General features: G+C 40.4%; 1 pseudogene; it reads right to left on the bottom strand.

The window, feature by feature from the left end:
- LOC107685864 (acyl-CoA synthetase family member 3, mitochondrial-like) overlaps positions 1-7,565 on the bottom strand; it is a 50,049-nt pseudogene that overhangs the window by 36,406 nt on the left and 6,078 nt on the right.

Below are 7,565 nucleotides of genomic sequence, written 5' to 3'. Positions count from 1 at the left end.
CTGTCTCGCACTCTCTCCATCAACCCCCCACCCCCACCAACACACACACACACACACACACACACATACACACACAGAGTGACACTTCTTTTATCATCAAAAACCCATCTCTCATCACCACACCTCCTCCTCTCCACTCTGGTACCCAAGTTGCTCTGGTTTCTCTTTTCATTTCATTAGCCCCCCAACAAAGATTTGAATTAATTTGTTTGTACTTCCACATTGTTTATTTAAAAGTACAGTATGTATGTGTGTAAACTTGTCGTGCACAGGCTGCTCATCAAATTCACAAAAAATCTGGCACATTTTGTCTGGAGACATTCCTGACAATAAGCTATCAAAATAATTTGAACTTGTCAAATTGTTTTGCAGACTTCAGCCAATCAATTTGCTGGTCTATAACAAAATATAACAAAATACCCCAAATTCCTGAAACTTGGAACAAATAAAAAATTAAATATAGCTGCAAGTAAAAAAAACAAACAAACAAAAAACAAGAGGAGGAGTGCAACTTTCAGCTGTTCATTCATCGCACTGAAAATGAAAGGTCAAGACAAGTGCTTTGCATTGTGGGACTGAAGGTCAAGTCAAGCTCATTGCACAGTGCATAGACAGTATAACAGCACATTTTGGCAGGTGCAGTAGGCTATTCTTTCAAATTTTCACAATTCTCTTACTGATTGCTGCACACAGCAAATAATCAAACACAATTGTTTTTCATGTGTTCATGAATTTTTAAATGAGAAATAAGATGGGGTAGGACATCCATGAATGGACTTGACTTGTTATTACAGATAATAGTCTTTACTTTACACATTAACCTGGCAAAACTATGATCACAGACTTGCTTAATGGCAAGTGAAATTAACACAGAGGCACATTCAAGAAAGCATTATATTGAGGCGAAACACGCAAAAAGGCTGTGAGCAATGAGTCAGATGACTCAGATAAGCCAATATTTTTTCATCCATTTTCTAAAATTTTGGATTACTTTTTAAAGGTTTTTGTTGTTAACATTTAAGAGTACACTAGCATAAAGATGTCTCAGAGCTAACAGATTGAAAGCTACAAAACTACAAAAAAACACAAGTTTTTTTTCTTTCAAAGCAAATGTATCTGTAAAACTGTACATGACCAATCTTGCACAATGAAATCCAATAATGAGCAACATGCATGTAGAAGACACCCGCCCTGCACCATCACATGATGGATAACCTTTAACATCCCATCATTAATAATAGTAGAGTCTCTGACTGCAGGCTGTGTAATGCATTCATACCGCAATAAATTCATCTACACACATGTTTTGCTCCCACCAGAACTGAGATGAGCGCTCATGACTCAAACAACTCCAAGCCAAAGTAATGGTGGCTCAAATATAGATTTTTCTGCTTCATTAAAAATTACTGAACTGCATGTTGTAAATAATAAAACCCTTGTGGTGAAGAAAGCATTTGATCCCTCAGAGAAGGTGTTTGTTTTTTTAACGTGCGTTCAAGGTCATATCTGTGGAAAACAGAGAGTGTAACTTTCTTGTTGGCCTGAATGTCTTTTTTTTCCTGTTGTGTACTCTCCAGACCTTTCTTGTCAATCAGATCCTTGACTCCCATTAAATTCTCCTGGACCTTAAAACCCTTCCGCTTGCTCGCTCACTGCCGTAAACCCCCTCCCTTTACAAAACACGGATCATTCCTCAATGTCAACCCATCCATTGATCTGCTTCTAAAGCCCTTACTGAGAGTTGGCGTGGCCAGATACAAAGCTACACTGGGCAATCCATCATGCAAACTCCACGCTCGCAGTGACAATCCAGGCTATCTTTTACACACACACATATACAGAGTGTTTGAGCCAGAGCCTGTCAGGTCCTGAGTCCTGGTATTGACGCCTGCAGCACTGGCACGCAGCAACATGTCTACAATTAGTGCATCCCTCTGACAAGTACCCGATAAGGGTGATCAGCAGCCTCCTCCACCCTGCTACACACAACTTCATTGTGCAGGTCTCATGAGTTCCTCCCCAGGGGAGCCGGGCAGACACCCCAATTCACTGACACTTGCAGCATGGTGTTCTGCAATGTTGCTCTAAGAATGATTCGCTGTGAGTGCATAATGGAACAAAAAAAAAATGGCTTTGTGGAATAATCTTTGTGGAATTATTTACTAACTTAATGTCTATGTATTGCAACTGTGGCATGCTGTCAATCACCACAGATACTTTTTGAATCATTCCACAGTTTGCAAAAACAAATGGAAAACACATTTACAATAATGTACAGGAATTGAAGCCTACAAGGCAAGAAAGCTGAATGGTTTAAAAGCACAATTGTGAAGCTTGTCATTAAGTTAAAAATTGTTTTGCAAAATTGTCTAAATCGTTCTTTTTATTTGAGGTGGGATTGCTTTACTTGGAACTTTGGTCATGTATTGGAGGCCATATATGATAGCAAAGTTGCCACTGCTCAACTAAGTCAGATACATTTTTTATCCAATAAGAAAATATGCGCATAAACCACTATAGAAAAACAAAGTCATGTGACTTTGCACAATGGGACAGCATAACTGGACTAACCAGCAGACTGATCTCGTTGCACAGCATCTGAAATATTGTTTTGGTCATTCTGAAATGCTTGAGACAAAGTCTGTCGTCAAAGTGGTTCGGTATAATTACCTCCCAGAACTGTCTTTCACGACTGCATTTCCAAACAGCAGGCATCTGTCCACGAAAGCAAGATAACATGACCACATGCTTCGTATGCGTGCTCTGAGGCATTTATTATATACAAAAAAGACCCACAATGGCTTCTCCTAGCAAATTACCTTTATCTTAGTGATATTTGGCGTCAGTTTATCAGGAAGTGGCAATTTTGTTCTCTTCATCTCACTGGATGGAAAGAGTACTTATTTTATGCAATATTCCAAATTTGCTCAAAATTCGCAACTTTGGTTGGAAACATTGCACATCTTCATATTATATATTGCCGACTGTGCTATAGTATCAAGTTTTCTTGAATGGATTACTCTGACTATAAAGGTAAGAATGAAACATTCTCTTCTTTTTCTCTTCTCAAAATTTGACATTTTTCCTCTCAAACGCTGAAACAACTGTTTATACAAGGCACTGTGTTTCAGCAACTGTCCAAAGCACGTGAATAGGAGGTACGCGATTGACTGTCTGTTGTTAAGCATCTAGCGGTAACATTCTAACACCACATTGTTTCACACTGTAAGGGTAGTTGTGGGGGGATTTTTCTCCACTGGATTCACCGCCGACACCCTAGCATGAAGACATTTTTTATTTATTGAAGAAGACGACGACGAGGATGATTAACGGCACAAAACATGCCTAACAGCGCGCGCGCAGAGAGAAAGAGAGAGAGAGAGAGAGAGAGAGAGAGAGACTGCCTGAATGACTGTGCGTCCTCCATCAGGTTAAGTCATATTCATAAAAAAATTGTCTGCGATGTCCTAAGAGTAATGTTGTGGTAATATCCTTTCAATTTTTAAAGGTAGTGTACTCCCCCTTGGCTTGCGTCAGCACTGGTCAATGCATTGATTTCTATAAAGTGAAGCATCAGACAGCTTTAGCTTTTCCCCCTGTTGTTTATCCCAGCATTTACCCCTCACGTCACTAGCTCCGCCCTTGCACCATATCTCGTGACCGGAAGAGAAGATGAGTCGTTTTGAGGCGGAGGGGAAGGGAGGTTAACGTTTTTGATTAAAGATTACGAGGGCACATGAATAAAAATAAAAAAATGTAAATTAGTTATAATAAACACTACAGTATTTCATTTCAATTTCACTACAGTATTTCATGCCGACTTTAATGGATGTCAATGGAGGAGAGGCTTCACTACGCTGAATAAACAGCTTTGGTGAGGAAACAGCTTATCATTTAATGACAGCCAATGGGCTAATCTTCAACATGTTTTACAATAAACAATAGTTTTGGATTTTACACCGAAAAAATGCTGTTTTATAAGAGAAGTCAATGAGTTTTGCGACATGTAGGATTCAGTTTTCGGCACTTTCATTCATTCATTCCTATGGTATCCATAAATGGCGATTGACTGTCACACAACTCTGACTGAAATTAAATGATGTCACAGCTGTAACGTGATTGGTTATTAAGGCACACGTGATCCAAGTTGACGGTTATGCTTTCTCCAATGGTAAGTACTACAGACCTTCGTATCTTCCAATAATAAAGGTGCGGTCATGCCATATCATAATTTCCATGATTACGAGATACCAACTTGTAAAAAGCATTCATGTCTTCGTAGAACTCGTAATTACAACTTGAGAACTGGGAGTTTTCTGAGAGCTGCAGCTTGTACCACCTGACCAGCTCAGATTAATTAGGCACTATGTTTAGGCATTGATAGTGTGATAGTTCCGAGTCCGAGGGTGTGAACAGCTCCAAATAGAACGTCACATGTTGTTATCTTGAAATCACAGTAATTACAACAACATGGCATAAACGCAGCATAAGACCATCTCTGTTTCTTGCCATGTGCTTCCCTAGTTTATGTGTCATGTTCTGATTGGTCGTTTTGGTCATGTGTCCCGTTCTCTCATTGGTTCATTGTTTGATTATTCACAGGTGTACCTTGTTAGACATTAGTCTCTTTGTATATATAGCTCTCATGTCTCCATTGTCTTTGTCTAGCTTAATTCCCTGTAAAGATGTTGTGCATGCAGCAGCTTCAAAAATATTTGTATATAAAAATGAATGAACGTCATTGCATTAAATAAACAAATATCAAACCAAATGACATCTGTAAACAAATGATGCATGTAGTGATGGCAAGATGAATCCTTATGAAGCATTGAAGCTTTTCATCCAAGTGGTTCACAAAAGGGTTAATTTCTCGAGGCTTCATTTGCCACCAGGTGGTAGCCAAAGAGTGTACAACAAGCAGATACATTACAGATGACCTGATATGATATATGATACACTGTTTTGCTCCAGATAAGGCTTAGAAATAACGGTGAAGAAATAAAAAATCAATTTCCACATAGACTAATCTATTTATATGAATATAATGTGTATTTCATAATGATTATATAACATAATATAACATAACTGTGTAATAAACATATTGGCTTGAAATTAATGGGGCTATCAAATGTGTGAAAATCAAGTCTTTGCTCATAATAGGCAGGAGGGCCAATATTATTAGTCTAAAACTGGAAAGTGGCTGAGTTTAACAGGGCAGAGGACTGTGAATTTACAAGATTCGAACCGCTTCCTGAACCAGTCTGGCTAAGCGAGGCTTCGGACGTCGTCAATTACGTCATTGCTCTAAAGCAATACAAGCCTCGATATGTGCTTCACTGAAAGCTGCTTTCAGTTGCTGTTGGATTTCTCGACACACGCTCCGAAGCCTCGGCACAGAACGTAACATCACTAGATGCATGTCCTTTCTCAGAACAAACTTCTAAGATCTAAGACTTTTCTGAACCAATTTTAGCCAGTCAATTTTAAACCGACATATGAAGTTCAGTCAGTTCACACAGGTGTTCTAACAGAGCAGATGTAGTTCATCACATTAAATGTTCCACTAATGTTTGGCAACTAGGGTCACAATACTTTTGTCTTCATTTTGAACAGTGTGCTAACATTAAATACCTACAAGTCTATGGATTCACTGTGTAACTGCATGTTGCTCTGAATAATTCCCACATTTAATGATGTGGTTAGTGGGAGAACTGTACCTTCTGAGCACTGAACTCTGGCAGCATAATGCAGGTAGCACCCACCCAGAGGGGGCACATCAGTTTGTTTACGATGCCATGCACATGGTGAAGGGGCAGCGTGTGCAGGATGACATCATCTCTATTCCATGCCCACTCTGAGACCAAACCCTGAACCTAAAAGACAAGAAAAAGAGATTTTGACCTACAGGTACTTGTGAGTGTTTTCATGGTCCACATGTTTGAAGCATAGGACAATCACACTGGGTACACAGAAACAGGTCAAAGCCATTGTGCCCCAAACCTTTAAATCAGCAAAGTGAATTAATATTAACTGTTTGAGTTAAAATGGACTGAATGATGCTCACAAACAACTCAGTCCTCATTGTGCTGTGGCATGAACATGATTATTTACCACGTGCAGCTGGGCTGGTGCATGGGTGCACAATCACGCAGTCCTGAATTAGGTCGAAATGTTTACACTCAACCACAGTAATCAGTTGCTTTGGGCGTTATTTGGGGTTGATTAAAATTCACCTGTCTATTACATGTATAGTTCCTTACAGGCATTACATTTAATTTCTTCTTTTGTTTTGCATGATTGTGGTACATCAAAAGAGAATCTGACATGAAATGCTTTTATGCCTCAGCAAAGTCCCTAATAATGATGACACTGGTTGAAGCACCCAGCACAGTTTCTTTATTACTTGATGAGGAACTGAAGTAAGGCAAGGCAAGGCAAGTTTATTTATATAGCATAGTCGCTTAGTCGCAGAAAAAAAAATTCCACATGAAGTGGCGAAATCACACAGTCCGTGACGGACAAATCGTTAACGGCTGGTGTATGTGGTTATATAGTAGGCCTACATCGGGCAGGACATCCATATGCTCTCCTAACATTCATCGACCTCAAATATGGCTTATCATCTGAAAAATGTATGTAGTAGCAACTTTACATGGCAGCTCAATCTAATCTTAGCCTAGAAAAAAGTGCGCTATTCACGTGTTTGTGCGGAGTTTGGAAGCTGAACATTAGTGCGCTTGGGCTACTGCATGACAGATGGAGGCGCCGGTGCGATCATTGGCTCTTAAAATACTTCGCAATTTTTGGTCATACAGATAAGAGTAATGCATCTTTTGTATCTGTAAAGACTCCACGTTTATTCGTGTGCACTCAGAATAACAACGAAACATTGCGCTTTTGTTAAATAATGAAAGCAAACAGGATGTGCTTTCTGCCGTCTCGGACTCTGTGAGGAACTGTCTCAACAGACCCCTAGTAGCAACACCCTGTTAAAGTAGGTATCCAGAGAATACATAGGTGGAGTGGTGCCCAAGGTGGAACCGGGGCTTTAACAAGCTCAAGAAAGGACACGAAGCTGCCGCGCGTAACCCTCACCATACATGATTTTAGAAAGAACGCAAAGTTAGCGTGTGCACTTACCATAGCAAGCATTTAAGAGCTTCCCAAGCATCTGTTCACAGATATCCGGAAGTACTGAGCCAAACGGGAGAGGCAAGCTCAAATACAACCCTCTAAGGCGAGGGGAGCACTGCCTGAGACAGCATACACAAGAATGTTCTCGCAAATGCCACCTATACTTCCTGCTCGATGCCTCAGCAAGAGGGGATATCCTGGTGACCAGGAAGGGTCAGGGCATAACCAGACAGCGCATCCTGAAAGCATAAGCCCAGCCCGGATGTCCAGGAAATTTTACAGTGCCGTGCCGGGGGCCTGATGATCAAGAAGATGAAGCCGGAAGCATGAAGCCGGAACCAGGGCTATCATACCGACCGGATACAACATTGACGAGTGAAGTAATCACTGCAAGTCGAGCACCCGGTTTCTGAATCCAGCAGAGGGGGTGC

The sequence above is a fragment of the Sinocyclocheilus anshuiensis genome, unplaced genomic scaffold (assembly GCF_001515605.1).
Source record: "Sinocyclocheilus anshuiensis isolate Anshui unplaced genomic scaffold, SAMN03320099.WGS_v1.1 scaffold1018, whole genome shotgun sequence".
In the NCBI taxonomy this organism is placed as follows: domain Eukaryota; kingdom Metazoa; phylum Chordata; class Actinopteri; order Cypriniformes; family Cyprinidae; genus Sinocyclocheilus; species Sinocyclocheilus anshuiensis.
Note: the sequence above shows the minus strand (reverse complement) of the source record. Positions and strands in the feature narration are given on the sequence as shown.